The 15,474-nt window shown below is 47.9% G+C and overlaps 1 protein-coding gene across 2 annotated transcripts in view; it reads left to right on the top strand.

Annotated features, from left to right (window-relative positions):
• The first annotated feature begins 7,628 nt into the window (after window positions 1-7,628).
• RAD54L2 (RAD54 like 2) overlaps window positions 7,629-15,474 on the top strand; it is a 54,504-nt gene continuing 46,658 nt past the window's right edge. For both annotated transcript variants that reach the window (XM_080675332.1, XM_080675333.1), the window contains exon 1: window positions 7,629-7,798. The gene's annotated coding sequence lies outside the window, so the exon portion shown is untranslated. The remainder of the gene's footprint in view (window positions 7,799-15,474) is intronic.

Below are 15,474 nucleotides of genomic sequence, written 5' to 3'. Positions count from 1 at the left end.
TGTCACGTCATGGAACATGATGTTAGCTATGGCTTCTCCTAGAGGGCCTTTATCACGTTGAAGCCGTCTCCTAGTTTTGTTGAGTGTCTTGTTTTTATCACAAAAGGGCCAATCTGGTTGCCTTTCATTGTTTTCTTGCCTAATTGCTCTGGCTAGAACGTCCAGTGTAATGTTAAATAGCAGTAGTGAAAGGAACTGTTAAATAGCAGTAGTGAAAGGAACTGTTAAATAGCAGTAGTGAAAGGAAACGTTAAATAGCAGTAGTGAAAGGAAACGTTAAATAGCAGTAGTGAAAGGAAATGTTAAATAGCGGTAGTGAAAGGAAATGTTAAATAGTGGTAGTGAAAGGAACTGTTAAATAGCAGTAGTGAAAGGAAATGTTAAATAGCAGTAGTGAAAGGAACTGTTAAATAGCAGTAGTGAAAGGAAATGTTAAATTGCAGTAGTGAAAGGAACTGTTAAATAGCAGTAGTGAAAGGAACTGTTAAATAGCAGTAGTGAAAGGAAATGTTAAGTAGCAGTAGTGAAAGGAAATGTTAAGTAGCAGTAGTGAAAGGAAATGTTAAGTAGCAGTAGTGAAAGGAAATGTTAAGTAGCAGTAGTGAAAGGAACTGTTAAATAGCAGTAGTGAAAGGAAATGTTAAATAGCAGTAGTGAAAGGAACTGTTAATAGCAGTAGTGAAAGGAACTGTTAAATAGCAGTAGTGAAAGGAACTGTTAAATAGCAGTAGTGAAAGGAAATGTTAAATAGTAGTAGTGAAAGGAAATGTTAAGTAGCAGTAGTGAAAGGAAATGTTAAGTAGCAGTAGTGAAAGGAACTGTTAATAGCAGTAGTGAAAGGAAATGTTAAATAGCAGTAGTGAAAGGAACTGTTAATAGCAGTAGTGAAAGGAACTGTTAAATAGCAGTAGTGAAAGGAACTGTTAAATAGCAGTAGTGAAAGGAACTGTTAAATAGCAGTAGTGAAAGGAAATGTTAAATAGCAGTAGTGAAAGGAACTGTTAAATTGCAGTAGTGAAAGGAACTGTTAATAGCAGTAGTGAAAGGAAATGTTAAATTGCAGTAGTGAAAGGAAATGTTAAATAGCAGTAGTGAAAGGAAATGTTAAATAGCAGTAGTGAAAGGAAATGTTAAATAGCAGTAGTGAAAGGAACTGTTAATAGCAGTAGTGAAAGGAACTGTTAAATAGCAGTAGTGAAAGGAAATGTTAAGTAGCAGTAGTGAAAGGAACTGTTAATAGCAGTAGTGAAAGGAAATGTTAAGTAGCAGTAGTGAAAGGAACTGTTAAATAGCAGTAGTGAAAGGAAATGTTAAGTAGCAGTAGTGAAAGGAACTGTTAATAGCAGTAGTGAAAGGAAATGTTAAATAGCAGTAGTGAAAGGAAATGTTAAATAGCAGAATAGCAGTAGTGAAAGGAAATGTTAAACAGCAGTAGTGAAAGGAACTGTTAAATAGCAGTAGTGAAAGGAAATGTTAAATAGCAGTAGTGAAAGGAACTGTTAAATAGCAGTAGTGAAAGGAAATGTTAAGTAGCAGTAGTGAAAGGAACTGTTAATAGCAGTAGTGAAAGGAACTGTTAAATAGCAGTAGTGAAAGGAAATGTTAAGTAGCAGTAGTGAAAGGAAATGTTAAATAGCAGTAGTGAAAGGAAATGTTAAATAGCAGTAGTGAAAGGAAATGTTAAGTAGCAGTAGTGAAAGGAACTGTTAAATAGCAGTAGTGAAAGGAAATGTTAAGTAGCAGTAGTGAAAGGAACTGTTAATAGCAGTAGTGAAAGGAAATGTTAAATAGCAGTAGTGAAAGGAAATGTTAAATAGCAGAATAGCAGTAGTGAAAGGAAATGTTAAACAGCAGTAGTGAAAGGAAATGTTAAATAGCAGTAGTGAAAGGAACTGTTAAATAGCAGTAGTGAAAGGAAATGTTAAATAGCAGTAGTGAAAGGAACTGTTAATAGCAGTAGTGAAAGGAACTGTTAAATAGCAGTAGTGAAAGGAACTGTTAAATAGCAGTAGTGAAAGGAACTGTTAAATAGCAGTAGTGAAAGGAACTGTTAAATAGCAGTAGTGAAAGGAAATGTTAAATTGCAGTAGTGAAAGGAACTGTTAAATTGCAGTAGTGAAAGGAAATGTTAAATAACAGTAGTGAAAGGAAATGTTAAGTAGCAGTAGTGAAAGGAAATGTTAAATAGCAGTAGTGAAAGGAACTGTTAAATAGCAGTAGTGAAAGGAAATGTTAAGTAGCAGTAGTGAAAGGAAATGTTAAATAGCAGTAGTGAAAGGAACTGTTAAATAGCAGTAGTGAAAGGAAATGTTAAGTAGCAGTAGTGAAAGGAAATGTTAAACAGCAGTAGTGAAAGGAAATGTTAAGTAGCAGTAGTGAAAGGAAATGTTAAGTAGCAGTAGTGAAAGGAACTGTTAATAGCAGTAGTGAAAGGAAATATTAAATAGCAGTAGTGAAAGGAAATGTTAAATAGCAGTAGTGAAAGGAAATGTTAAATAGCAGTAGTGAAAGGAAATGTTAAATAGCAGTAGTGAAAGGAACTGTTAAATAGCAGTAGTGAAAGGAAATGTTAAACAGCAGTAGTGAAAGGAACTGTTAAATAGCAGTAGTGAAAGGAAATGTTAAACAGCAGTAGTGAAAGGAACTGTTAAATAGCAGTAGTGAAAGGAACTGTTAAATAGCAGTAGTGAAAGGAAATGTTAAATAGCAGTAGTGAAAGGAAATGTTAAATAGCAGTAGTGAAAGGAAATGTTAAGTAGCAGTAGTGAAAGGAAATGTTAAGTAGCAGTGTGAAAGGAAATGTTAAGTAGCAGTAGTGAAAGGAAATGTTAAATAGCGGTAGTGAAAGGAAATGTTAAATAGCGGTAGTGAAAGGAAATGTTAAATAGCGGTAGTGAAAGGAAATGTTAAATAGCGGTAGTGAAAGGAAATGTTAAATAGCAGTAGTGAAAGGCATCTTGGTCTCATTCCTGGTCTTAAGGAGAAAGCTTTCAAAACTTGCAATATTTTGCCCTAACCGGTTTGGCTCAGTGGATAGAGCATCGGCCTGCGGACTCAAGGGTCCCAGGTTCGATTCCAGTCAAGGGCATGTACTGTGGTTGCGGGCACATCCCCAGTGGGAGGTGTGCAGGAGGCAGCTGATCGATGTTTCTCTCTCATCGATGTTTCTAGCTCTCTATCCCTCTCCCTTCCTCTCTGTAAAAAATCAATAAAATATATTTAAAATAAAAAACTTGCAATATTTCACCATTGAGTACAATGTTAGTTGTTGATTTTTTTGTTAACCTTTAATGATGTTAAAGAGGTTCCTTTTCTTTCTAGTGTGCTGTTTTGTGTGTGTTTTTTTTAAAAATATATCTTTATTGATTTCAGAGAGAAAGGAGAGGGAAAGAGAGAGAGAGAAACATCCATGATGAGAGAGAATCATTGATTGGCTGCCTCCTGCACGCCCCCTACTGGGGATTGAGCCCGCAACCCGGGCATGTGTCCTTGACCGGAATCGAACCCGGGACCCTTCAGTGCTCGGCCTGACGCTCTATCCACTGGGCCAAACCACGTAGGGCATGCTGAGTGTTTTTATCATGAAAGATAACCCTGCCCTCGCCAATTTGGCTCAATGGATAGAGCGTCGGCCTGCAGACTGAAGGGTCCCTGGTTCAATTCCGGTCAAGGACACATGCCCGGGTTGCGGGCTCAATCCCCAGTGTGGGGCGTGCAGGAGGCAGCTGATCAATGATTCTCTCTCACCATTGATGTTTTTCTCTCTCTCTCCCTCTCCCTTTCCCTTCCTCTCTGAGGGGGGAAGGGGAGAGAAGACAACCCTGCCTCTGGGAGGATCCATGTGCAAGGAGCATGTGCATATCGTCATGGCCCTGGAGCCCAGGGCCCCTCACATTTCCCACCCAGCCCTAACAGGGTTGGTTAAATGGAGCCTGAGCTATTCAGACTTTGGCTCTCAAGTGGTCTAGGCGTGGCCCCTGACTGGCCTTTCAGGACTTACGGTGAGAGGCCAGAAATGACCCATCCCAGCCTTCCCAGCTAACCCCGAGGCCCAGCGAGGACTACCTCTTTCTTCCCTACATTCCTGGCCGTTCCCACGCTGTTCTGTGCTTCAAGGCCTCCTTACCCTCAAACGCCTTTCTTTAGCAAGACTGGTTCCGTTGCATAAGATGAAGTCCCTTGCCCGAGGGAGCAGAGAACCTCTGGAGGTTTTGGGCGCGCTGCTTTTTAACCCGTGAGCCTGCCATCTCTGGGTGGTTACCAAAATGACTATAGCTGGGCAGGGCCCATTCCTTACTTCCAGAGGACAATCCACGCGGCCGTCCACGAGTGAGACACAGTGACGGACAGAAGCGAGCCTTTCTGTGAAGTCTTTTCAGACCAGTGAGACTGGGGAGCAAGCTAAGACCCCCCGAGGCTCAGGAACCAAGGGACTACGTGAGAATGGAACATTTGAGAACACCTAAAGCTATGACCCTTTTTGGTAGCACCTTGTGCAGATCTCTTTCCATTGATCGTTTGGAACACTTGTCCTTTTATATCCTAACCAGAGGCCCGGTGCATGGATTCACGCACATTGAAAGGAAATCAATTAGAAGGTGGCCAGCGGGGTGGGACTGGGCGAGATGGGCCGGACACTCCCTGGAGCCAGTCTCCCTTGGTCCCTCTCTGGCCAGCTGCACCTGGGGCTGCGCTGGGGCTCAAGGGGCATCTGCAGAGTGAGCGGGGTCCCTTTGGCAGGTGGGTCCCTCTGCCTGGCCTTGCAGGGATCAGGCCAAAACCACAGTGCGACATCCCCCAGGGGTCCCGGAGTGCGAGAGGGCACTCTGCAAAGTTGCTGTCCCTTGGCAGCTCCTGCGTTGAGCACCTGCCCCCTAGTGGTCAGTGTGCGTCATACCTACCGGCCTGTCGGCGGGACGGCAGGTCAGTTAGCTGATTATATATAACTAGTGACCCGGTGCACATTAAAAGGGGATTAATTAGAGGAAATAATTTAATATTGCTATTTGTCCTTTCTTTAAATAGAAGTGTCAGAGATGAAAGAAAATTAGTAAAATGTATATGAAAACCTTCCTCCTGTCAGAGTCTGGGGCACACCATGGGACCTAGAGCAGCCTTGGGCAAACTATGGCCCGCGGGCTGGATCCGGCTGTTCTATCCGGTTCTCTTGCTCTCCCCTCCGCTCCTTTACTTTGAATTTATATTAGTTCACACAAACACTCCATCCATGCTTTTGTTCTGGCCCTCTGGTCCAGTTTAAGAACCCATTGTGGCCCTCGAGTCAAAAAGTTTGCCCACCCCTGACCTAGAGTCAAGTCCCCGCCCACCCACATGCACATCAAAATCACGTAAGACCCAGACCTGGCCGCGCCCACCCCCAACATTGGGCTAGATCCAGACCCAGCCAGTCCCACCCTTGTCAAGCCCTGCTGGGCAGGGGGCGTAGCCTCAGGTCCCCTGGCCCAGTGCTAGGACAGGGGGCTGGCCTGAGGTCCCCCAGCCCAGGACAGGGAGGGGGGCATGCCTTGAGGTCCTCCATCAAGCCCCACCAGGTGGGGGACAGGCCTGAGATCCCCTGTCAAGCCCTGCTTGGTGGGGGGCATGGCCTGAGGTTCCCCCGTCAAGCCCTGCCAGGAAGGGGGGGGCCGCAGCTTCAGGTCTCCTGTCAAGCTTTGCTGGGCGGGGGCGCAGCCTGAGTTCCCCCAACCCAGCACTGGGGGTGCACCTTGAGGTCCCCTGTCAAGCCCCGCCAGGCGGGGGGTATGGCCTCAGGTCCCCTGGCCTGGCACTGGGGTGGGGGGTTTGGCCTGAGGTCCCCCAGCCTGATGCCAGGGCGGGGGCGCAACCTGAGGTCCTCTGTCAAGCCCCACAGGGGCAGGGAAGGGCATAGCCTCATGTCCAGGGGTCCTCAAACTTTTTAAACAGGGGGCCAGTTCACTGTCCCTCAGACCGTTGGAGGGCTGGACTATAGTTAAAAAAAAAAACTATGAACAAATTCCTATGTGCACTGCAGGCCCGGGACGCGTCGGCTGCTAAGCAGGACAGGCAGCGGCACCCGGTGGGCCGGATACATGTCCTCGCCGGGCTGTAGTTTGAGGGCACCTGCTCAAGTCCCTGCTGATTGCTCATTAAGGCTCCTTATGGGAACTTGGCCTCAGCTGTGGGTGCAGCCATCTTTGTGAGGGAGTGATGGTCAATTAGCATATTCCCTCTTTATTAGATAGGATAGATTTGCTAGGTATGTCTGATGTCTAGAGGTGTGAAGGCCCAGAAGAAAAGGGAGGTGGGGAGAAGAAAGGAATTTTTTTTAAGCCACTGATTTTATGAGGAAAGCAAAACCTTTTTTAAAAAATCCGCTGTCAGAATGTTTTCTTCATCTGGCCAGTGTTCACGAGGAGGAGGAGGAGGAGGAGGAGGAGGAGGAGGGGGAGGGGAGGGGAGGGGGAGGGGGAGGAGGGGGAGGAGGAGGAGGAGGGGGAGGAGGAGGAGGAGGGGGAGGAGGAGGAGGAGGGGGAGGGAGAGGGGAGGGGGAGGGGGAGGGGGAGGAGGGGGAGGAGGACCTGGCCTGGTGGTGGAGACAAGCAGACACAGTAAGCTCTTTTTCCCTGGAGCCCACGTGGCAGCAATTGCCAACTTGAGGAAGCAGAACCTGCACCCTTAGTCTCCCCTTCAGTGTCAGTGATCGAGAAAGCTTTTCTTGTGCCGCTTCTTTTCCAGGGAATTCCGAAGACAGCTTCAGTCAACGGGGAAACGGGACAGGGCGTGGGAAACCCGAGTTACGTGGTGCGCACCCATTTCAGGGGTCCCGAGGGCTGTGCCGGCCTCTGCAGGAGGCGATGGTGGCCATAACCATTGGTAGCATCAGCAATGGCCTTGCCCCAACGCTGAGCCCCATTTCTCCGCGCCAGGCACGTCCATCAACTCATTCAATCCTAAGGAGCCCTCAAGGTTACCCCCAAGGGAGGCACGAGGAGGAACCGAGGCTCCACGGAAGTACCGAGTGGCCAGCGCGTCTCTCTGGTGGCTGGCGGGGTGCAAACCCTTTCCGTCGGACCGGCCCTGGACCATCCCCGGGGGGATCCCGGCCGTGGATTGTGCGCCGCCCGCCCGCCCGTCCTCCCGACACGGGCATCTGTGGTTTAGACAGCGCTGTGCGGGGCGGGATCGCGGCTCCACTCAAGGGTCGGTGTGTAGAAATGCAACTAAGCGTGTTGGTTGTGTATCCTGCAACTTTGCTGAATTAATTTATTAGCTCTCCCTTTTTTCGTGTGTGGAATCTTGAGAGTTTTCTACATGTAAGAGATGATGTCACCCGGGAACAGAAATCATTTTATGTCTTCCTTTCCAGTTTGGATCTTTTCTTTCTTTTTCTTGCCTGATTTCTCTCGGCCACTCGGCAGATCTAGTCTTGTGGACACAGTTGGGGAACACACACTTCTACAATTTCATCACCTAATTTGCACCCTTCCCTGCGCGAGGGTAGGACGGCCGCCGCCCGCTCCCGGCGGAACGTTCCTCTCGGCGGCGTGTGTTCCCGGCCGGGCAGCCGGGCGCGCGGGCCGCGGGGGGGGGACGCTTTCAGGCGCGGACCGCGAGCGGAGGCTGCGAGCGCCGCCGCCACCAGAGAAGCCAGGCGCTCGGCCGGAGCCAGTGCGCGGCGTCCGGGCCTGGCCGGCTGCTTCCCGCCTCGGCCGCCACCCCCGCCCCTGCCGCCCGGACCCCGCCGAGGCGGGCGCCGCGGAACGCGAGGCGCGAGGCCCTGCCCGGCCCGGCGCGGCCTGGAGCCGCGGCGCCGGAGGTGAGTGCCGCTGCCGGTCCCGCTCCCCGCTCGGCCGCCGGGACCCGCAACAATGGGGCCCAGAGGAGACCCGGCCCGGGCCCGGCGCTCGGCGGCCTGGGACAGCCAGCCAGCCGGTCCCGGCGACCCGGGCCTTGGGGCGCTGGGTCCGACCCGGGAAACTCAGGGGCCGGAGGCTTGGGGGGACCTTAGCTTCGCCCCGGGCCCGGCGGCTGGATGTTCGGGGGTTTGTAGCGGGGGAGGGAGGCACAGGGGCGCGGAGGCTTAGCCCCGGCGGCGCTCGCTCCTAGCGCCCGGGGCAGACGCCCTGGAGGCCGGCCATTGTGGGGCGAACGCGGGGTTCGCGTTCGGAATTCCGGGGGCCTCTGGGGGCGCGGACCCCGAGGCGCGGCGCGGTGCGGCGCGTCCGTCTCCCCCGCCCCCGCTCCCCGAGGTCGGGAAACTTGGCCGAGCCGGGTGTGCGGGGAGGAGAGGCGCGGAGAGTTCAGCTTCCCCGAGGTTACCGGCGGTTAGTTCCTGGAAAGGCCGAGCCCGGCTGGGCCCCGGGGGTTGAGCCAAGTGCTGGATTCTCCCTCCGCGGTCGTTGCCCGGTCCCCAGGCGGGGGGTGTCGCAGGAGGGTCCCCGGCGCTGGCGTGTGGGCTCCCTGGGCGTCAGGGTGAGGCTGAGGGCGGGGGGCCGCTGAGATTGGAGCCTCGGCTCCGGGTGGGCCCTGGCGGCGCGGGGCCGGGAGCGGCACGAGGGAGGCGCGCCGAGGGGGCTTCCGACGGAGGCTGACCTCTGGCTGCGGGGGCGCGGGCGACTCCGGTCTGTGAGCCTCCATGCCCGTGCGGCTGGCGGGCGGGGCGGGCTGCGCTGGGCGAGGGGCTGCGAGGGGCGTGTGTGTGGGGGGTTGAATGAGTTTGCTCCCGAGGAGAGCCCCGTGCGGCCCACCCCTTGTTACCCCAGGTCAGCATGGGAGCGATCGCGCACGGGTTCGGAGCCAAGCACGTCCTCGGGGCGTGTGGGTTCAGAGCTCTCCTCCGTGCCTGTCTGGTCCTCCTTTGTGTGTGAATCGTGACTCACACTCGCTTTGCAGCCCTGTGGCTGCTGTTTGTAACGATAGGCAAACGTAGACCCCCAAGTATATGCACATTCTAGGGAGTTTTTTGTGTTTTTTTTTTTTTTTCAGTCCAGTCTTTAGAAATCTCAGTCTAGGCTTGTTTTCACTTACTTTCGGTGTCATGGCTACATGTGGGCAGCTCCGGAGAGGGATGTGAGAACTTTAGCGGTTTATGTTGTTAAAAGTTCTTGTATGGGTCCCATATGCGGTGACGGAAGGAGACTTGACGGCGTGGTGAACACCATGCAACAGACAGCTGATTCGTTACAGACCTGGACACTTGAAACTATGTAGTCTTATTCACCGATGTCGCCCAATGAATTTAATAAGAAAGTTTTAATTCTTTATATCCCTACACTCATGGAACTTTACTTTTTCCTACTGCTATGAAGTCATTATGTTGAATCTGTTAGATCTTTTTTTTTTTTTTTTCCAAATTGATTTCAGAGAGAGGAAGGGAGGAGGGAGGAATAGAAACATCCATGATGAGAATCATTGATCCGCCGCCTCCTGCACGCCCCCTACTGGGGATCGATCTGGAAACCTCGGCCTGTGCCCTGTCTGGGAATGGAACTGTGGCCTCCTGGTTCATGGGACAGCACTCACCCACTGAGCCACACCAGCCGGGCGAATCTGTTAGGACTTGACTGTCAGCTCTCACAGGACTTCATCCTCCCTGGAAGAGTCACCTGTCTTCAGTGAATTCAGTCCGTAAAGGGTGTCTCTTCTTCATCCCTGAGTGGGCAAACTCCAGTTCGCAGGCCAGCAGCTGTGCACAGCGCTCTGGAGGTAGTCTTCATGCAGAAGTTGGTGTCTTGTGCATGGAGGAGAGGGCACCCCCATGTGGAAAAACAGGATCAGAATCACAGCCCTGCGAGCTTAGTTAGTGCTAGGAGGTACTGCTAGCTGGAGTCTAGTATACTCGGACATTCTCAGGGGAGGTGTGAGGTAATTTTGACTTGTTTGTAGTTACATTGATAGTTCTGGGAATTGTTTTCCCCTTAATTAAAAAAAAATGCATGTTCCTTCAATTGTATTCTTTTTTTAAAAAATATATTTTGATTTTTTTTTACAGAGAGGAAGGGAGAGGGATAGAGAGTTAGAAACATTGATGAGAGAGAAACATTGATTCAGCTGCCTCTTGCACACCCCCTACTGGGGATGTGCCCGCAACCAAGGTACATGCCCTTGACCGGAATCAAACCTGGGACCCTTCAGTCCGCAGGCCGACACTCTATCCACAGAGCTAAACCGGTTAGGGCCAATTGTATTCTTTCTCTTTGTCTCTCTGAAATTTTCTGTCTTAAGAAATTCATTCTTTCATAAACCAATATCTGTTGAGTTATGCCGGGCACTGGGTTGGGCACCTTCACAATGGTGATATTTTTGACATTTTAATAGTAGTAGTTCTTAGTTCAGAAGTGGCGGTAAGTCTAAGAAGGAAGAAGCGATTCAGGTATATCAAGCTTCTGATCAGTAAAGCCGTTGAATAAGGTTTTTATAAAGGATTGATTTTGATGAGTGACATTGATTATCTTCATATATTTCCATAGAAAAAGATTAGCTAGAATGTGTTCACTTGGTAGGGGATTGTTTTTGCATTGTTTTATTTAAATCCACCTGGGAACTTAGTGCTCCTGTAGACAGACCACAAGGTAAACATTTTGTTTCGGTGTCTGGATGGGGATGATTCACAGATGCTGTGTGTGTGTGCTCAGGTTCCCCAAGAAGCCGGCCCACTTTCCTTCCCACTGGGGTTTTGGGAGCACGAAGGCGTTGCTCACCCCATTGTCTGGTTCACTGTATGTAGGCTGGGAGTTTGCTGATCACTTGGAGTGCTGGCCCCTAGAACAGGAAGAATAAGATTGAGGTAAGACACTGAAATCGCCTCTTAATTTGTACTGCATAAAATAGAATGTAAATTATATTTGAATAGTTTTTTGCTTTAATTGTAATCTCTTTTCTGATCTAGTAAAATGGAATTTTGTCCTTTGCTCTCTTCTCTCTCTCTCTCAATATTTGGCCAAAAATAAGTGAAGACATTTAAAATGAAAGCAATTAGATAAATACATTCTTTAAAAAATACATATGATTTTATTGATTTTACAGAGAGGAAGGGAGAGGGGGGAAGAGAGAGAAACATTGATATGAGAGAGAAACATAGATCGGGTTGCCTCCTACAGGCCCCCTACTGGGAACTGAGCCTGCAACCTTGGCATGTGCCCTGACCAGGAATTGAACCGGCGACCCCTGGGTGCATGGGACAGCTTTCAACCAGTTGAACCACACTGGCCAGGGCAAAAAATACATTCTTTGAAATATCTCTAAGAAAATAAAAACTGATTTATTTATTGCTTTGAAGGCAAAGTGATTGCTCAAGGAAATGATTTGTCTACCTCTTGCTCAAATGGATGAACTTGAGACACTTTTTGAAAGAAGGCTTAGGGTTTTTATTTTATTAGGAAACTTCTAAGGTGCGTAGTACAGTGGGAAGAGCATGGTCTTTGGAGTCATCTACCTCCAACTTGTGCTTGCTTTTTGACCTGGGTAAGCTGGTAACCTCTGTCAGCTTTGTTTTTTAGTCATTGTTTTCCCATCTGTGAAATGGGGCTAATACAACCTTCTCTGCAGGTGGTGGTGAGGACTGGAGATGACGGTCTGGGGCAGCCATGGGCAAACTACGGCCCGCGGGCCGGATTCGGCTGTTCTATCCAGTTCTCTTGCTCTCCCCTCCGCTCCTTTACTTTGAATTTATATTAGTTCACACAAACACTCCATCCATGCTTTTGTTCCGACCCTCCGGTCCAGTTTAAGAACCCATTGTGGCCCTCGAGTCAAAAAGTTTGCCCACCCCTGGTCTGGGCCTTTGTGGGGGTCAGGGCTTGCTGCTAGGAGTTACTGTAGCCAGTGAGTGACAGGGGCACTGTTCTCAGCGGTACTAGTAGTAGGAGTGTAGCTGAGTTCTGTGCATGGATGAGGGGCTCAGTTTCCTTGTCTGGTGAGGGAGGCAGCCTACTGTGTTCACCCATTGGCACCCTGGGCAGGTGAGAGAATTGTCAAGGTACACGGTGGGCAAGAGTTCACACTATAAAGTCCAGGGTTATTCCTGGCACTGGGGTTTTTTTTTTCCTGGAAGTTCCTATGGAAAAGCCAGACGTAACTGTTGGCATGTCCTTGTTTGGGGAACAGTGGGCATTCCCATTGGCAGAGTGTGAGGGTATGCCAAGCAGCATGGTGTTCTGTGCGGCCCGTTTTGGATGTTTCTCTAGCTTCTATTGCCATCAGAGACTTGACTTTAGTCTTTTTGCCTGGAGGGTGCCAGATGTTGGAAAGTCTCCAGATGTCGTCTTCCTCTAATTTGAGCTACTTTGATAGAATCTAGCACTCTGTTCAGAAATATTTTTGATGAACAGAAGGTTCACAGTTTTGTTATAGACTTGTTTGGTTTTATTTTTTCCCTGTGAGAGGGGGAAAAAGGCAAGAGAAAAATAAGTAAGGGATTCAAAATAACTGGCTCTAAATCTCTTCTAGTCTTCCTTAGTCAAATCCACCTCTGTGCTCGGTGGTCTTTAACTCCAGTTAAAAGTAAATAATATTCCTCTGGCCTTGACATACTGTGAACATCTAGCTCCTCGTGTGGCTCTAGGTCAGCATCTCACAAGGACCTTTATGACCCGGCCTCTTGGGTGTCTTCTGGTCTGGTCCCTCCTCACGACAATTCCTCTGGCCCTTAAGGCTCCATAGTAAACTCCTGGAAGGTCCCAGCGTGCCCATCTGACTCAGGCTTGAATTGACCGGGACTTCAGGCTCTACCATCTCCTCAAAGCCTCCCTTGCTGCTTTCCAGACTAAGCTGAAAACCTCTCCTTTGTGTGGCCTTTGTGGTCAGTCAGCTTTTTTTCATAACCACACTGTACTCTTAACTTGCAGTATTTTTGTGTTTTCCATGCCTAGGTTGTGACCTACTTGAGGTCAGGACTTTGTCTTACTTATTTTCATATCCAGTGCCTAACCACTTCTGACGCAGAGTAGCTGCTCAGTGAATGCTGGTTGAGTGAACAGATGAATGACCGCAGCGCATGAAATGACAGGAAGTCATCCCTGTGGAGTTAGTGGTCTAATGACAGTTCTGATTTCACGGCCGTGTCTGATCTTTGTATTCCCAAAGACAACATTCCTCTGCCTTCCTATGTCCAGGTTGCTAAAAGGAATCTTCAATTTGCTGTGAAAATGTGTTGCTCATTTCATATGTCCATGGTTTTGAGGCCAGGGGCTATTCTTGCCCTCTGGGTCTTGCAGAAGTTCCCTTTGGGTCTAGCAGTTCTTCATTGGCGTTATCCAGATCTCCCACCGCCTACTAATCTGAGCACTTCGTCCTCGTGTGAAGACGAGGGACTACGTCAGTTTGGGCCACAAGGTCTCCAGACAAACACTGGCCAGCCCTGGAGTGCGTAGTGGATTCAACATTAGGATGTTGCGACTTTTGTCGGCTGATGGACCTTTTGGAGACTCAGCTGAGTTCACTGTCGTCATATTCAGGGTACTATAAGATTATTTGCCCAAACTTTATTTAGGAATTTGAACTTATTACTAGTTTTTTTGCTCAGCCTAATATTGTGCTAACACTGAAACTGGTATATTCTGTTAGGAGGCTGTGTGTTCTGAGTTATTAACCTAGACGTTCTGGAATTATGCCAGTTCTTAGTGGTAAATAACTTGAGAGAATATACTACCTAAATTACTTTGATTTCATTTCATGGTTGAACAGACCACATAGTAATTCCACTGAAGGCCAGATGTGAGGAAACTTAACAAAGCTACATAGAGTATTCCGTCATGCAGATGACAAACGTAACAGGCTGAGGAGAGGAAAGCATGACAGTAACTGTAGTTGCATTAAAGATAAACACTGACATGAGATAAAAGGACACTGAGACAAAGCGTAAGGCACTTTAAATGTGGCAAGCAACTGTTAACTGAAGTCTTTTCGCAAGCAGTGTTGAGATGTTGAGAAGGAAGTTGTTACAGTATAAATTAGAAGCAATAAAAACATGGACAACTTGAGTCAGCTTAGGCACATTGGAGGTATTAGCACCCAGTTAAGGTTTTAGAGCACCATCGATGAGAGTTATACATAAGCAGATATATATATATAAGGAAAATAATCCATAATTCAGTGTCTCATTGTTAACTACTATTAAGAATTTGGTCTGCATTTATCCACATTGCCCTCCCATTGTGTATGCTAACGTGTGTGGGCGAGAAATCCTCTTTGCAGAAATGGGAATCACCTTGTATCTACTCTTATGTAACTTGCTTCCTCCTCCCCCCCCCCCCATTTAATGCTTTAGTATTTTCCCAAGTTTAGGACATATATCAATCATATCTTTTTTTAAAAATCATATCTTTTAATAGTTACATAGTATTATATTGTGTGCTTGCATCCATTTTTTTAGTCCCTAGTGATAGACATTTGTTTTATTTGTAGTTACAAGCATCCTTGAAGATATGTATCTTTGTATATCTCTTTGTATACATTGTATACCTATTTTTACACTTTGTATACATACTTAGAATAAAATCCTGCAACTGGAATTTCTGTGTCAAGGATTATGCTGTGGACAATGGGATGTCTTGGTTGCCAGCAGTTTGCACTGCCTCACTTGAGTTGAGCTCTCTCTGCCCCTCAGATTCCCATTTCCTACAGCAGGTTTAAAATTTTGCTAGATATTACCCAATAAATAGTGTATCAATTTATATTTCTCCTCTAGCACTGAACATTATCAATATTTTTTTTAAATATATTTTATTGATATTTTACAGAGAGGAAGGGAGAGGGATAGAGAGCTAGAAACATCGATGAGAGAGAAACATCGATCAGCTGCCTCCTGCACAACTCCCAATGGGGATGTGCCCGCAACCAAGGTACATGCCCTTGACCAGAATTGAACCTGGGACCCTCCAGTCCGCAGGCCGACGCTCTATCCACTGAGCCAAACCGGTTTCGGCATCAATATTTTTAATCTTTGCCAATTTGAAGCACAGATAACTAATAATTTACATTTCCTCGTTGAGGAGGATGAGCATTTGTCATGTGTTTATTTCATCTATACTATTATTAACTGATTGATCAATTGGTTTGTTAATCAGTTTATCCTTCTAGCTTCTTTCTATCCTCCTTCCCTCCCCTTTTTGTTTTTACCTCCATACAAGGGGGAACCATAGTGACTTTGCTGGCCCTGGGCCTCCTGTGCTGCTCTAGCCCCTCCTTCCTCTCCCTGTCTCTTTGATCTAAAATGCACCTTTACTGCCATTTTCTTACCTGCTTTAGCTGTGTCTCTTGATTCTTTGTGGTCTGGTTTCTGGTCCTGTTTTTCTCCTGCACACCGTCTCTGAGGTGAATTCCTTGTTGCCCAGACAAAGATTGTTTTCCTTGATGTTTTTTCTCCCTTGGTTTGACCAACCCCCCACTCCCTACCATCTCTGCAGCGAGGGGAGCTGCACATGAGTAGACTTATTATTATGGACAATTTCAAACACATACAACAGTAGGGAGTATAGTATCATGAGCCCCATG

Source organism: Plecotus auritus (assembly GCF_963455305.1).
Source record: "Plecotus auritus genome assembly, chromosome: 6".
NCBI lineage: Eukaryota > Metazoa > Chordata > Mammalia > Chiroptera > Vespertilionidae > Plecotus > Plecotus auritus.
The sequence above is the reverse complement of the archived record's forward strand: the minus strand, read 5'-3'. Positions and strand labels throughout refer to the sequence as shown.